This window comes from Rhinopithecus bieti, unplaced genomic scaffold, assembly GCF_001698545.2.
Source record: "Rhinopithecus bieti isolate Rb0 unplaced genomic scaffold, ASM169854v2 scaffold_84002, whole genome shotgun sequence".
In the NCBI taxonomy this organism is placed as follows: domain Eukaryota; kingdom Metazoa; phylum Chordata; class Mammalia; order Primates; family Cercopithecidae; genus Rhinopithecus; species Rhinopithecus bieti.
In genome coordinates this window covers 1,863,784-1,865,191 of record NW_016841755.1, presented here as the reverse complement: position 1 = coordinate 1,865,191, position 1,408 = coordinate 1,863,784, and positions in this window count along the sequence as shown.

Sequence of the window (1,408 nt, the reverse complement as noted above, 5' to 3'; positions counted from 1 at the left end):
TGGCTTACAGCATCATTTCACTTTCGGTTTTAGTTCACATTGTAGAAAATTAACATCTGCATTTTAACGTTGTTACTTTATTGAGAGATTCTAATTTTTTTGAGTCAATTGTGTTACTTTTTAAGAGATTTCATGGTTTAAAATGTCTTTATTCTTATTTCTCCCTTGCTTAGTAGTTTAATGAGTATAGAATCCAGGGTTGAAAGTAATTTTCCCAGAAAATTAGAAGATATTTGCCCATTATTTTTAGAAGCCCTCGTTGCTGTTGAAATGTCTTGTGCTTTTCTCATTCTTGGCTCTCTGTGTGAATCACACTTTTTTTCCCTTTTGCAGTGGTAAGATGTTGTCTTTGTCCCCACTTTTCTAAATTTTATGATAACATTGTCTTACCGTGTGGCGATTTTCATCCATTGTGCCAGACGCTTGGTGGGCCCATTCACTCTGGAAGCTCATGACCTTTAATTCAGAGAGTGTTTCTTGAATTGTTTATTGGTTTATTTTCTCTCAAGTCTTCCAGTTACTTCCGTGGAGGCTCATTCTAGAAGTGCAGAAGACTCTTGAGGATGTTGGTGCTCCTGGAATTGTCCTCCAACTGCCCTATCTTCTCTCCGTTTCCACATGTGGAGGCATCTGTGTGTGCTTTGGCTCTGCTCTTTTGGGATCTCATAGATGTTGTGTTTCAGTTCACTCACTAATGTTTTTAAAAGACAACATCTACTGCCTTTTAAAGTTTCCTTAGCACTCTTCCGACTTCAAAACGCTGTCCTGTTTTTTGGACTCTGCTCTACTTTTATCTCTCTGATAATATCAGTAATTTTTAAAAAATTTTCTCCAATCTCAATTTATTTGTCCTCCAAGATTCTTTTAATCTTTTGCTTATTTTTGTTCTTTATCTTTCATTTGGAACTTAAAAAAAACTTCTCTTAATCCTCAGCTCACATTTAAGAGAAGAACCTTATAAGTCTTGCAAAAGGGGCTAGAGGCCAAGTCCCTGGATGAGACCAGGATACCCATGGAGCCTCTTGGACCTACAGGACCTGCTTTACTTCAGTCCAGGAATGTTTTCTTAACTGTATCTTTGACAGGCTTCCTCTTCTTTTTTTTAACTATTATTTTTTAGGCTATGCTGTTGCATTTGAAACTTTCCTTTTTTTTTTTTTTTTTTTTTGAGACGGAGCCTTACTCTGTCACCCAGGCTGGAGTACAGTGGCATGATCTCAGCTCACTGCAACCTCCGCCTCGAGGGTTCAAGTGATTCTCTTGCCTCAGCCTCCCAAGTAGCTGGGATTATAGGCGCCCGTCACCATGCCCAACTAATTTTTTGTATTTTTAGTAGAGACAGGGTTTTGCCATGTTGCCCAGTCTGGTCTCAAACTCCTGAGCTCGAGTGACCCAGCTGTCTCAGTCT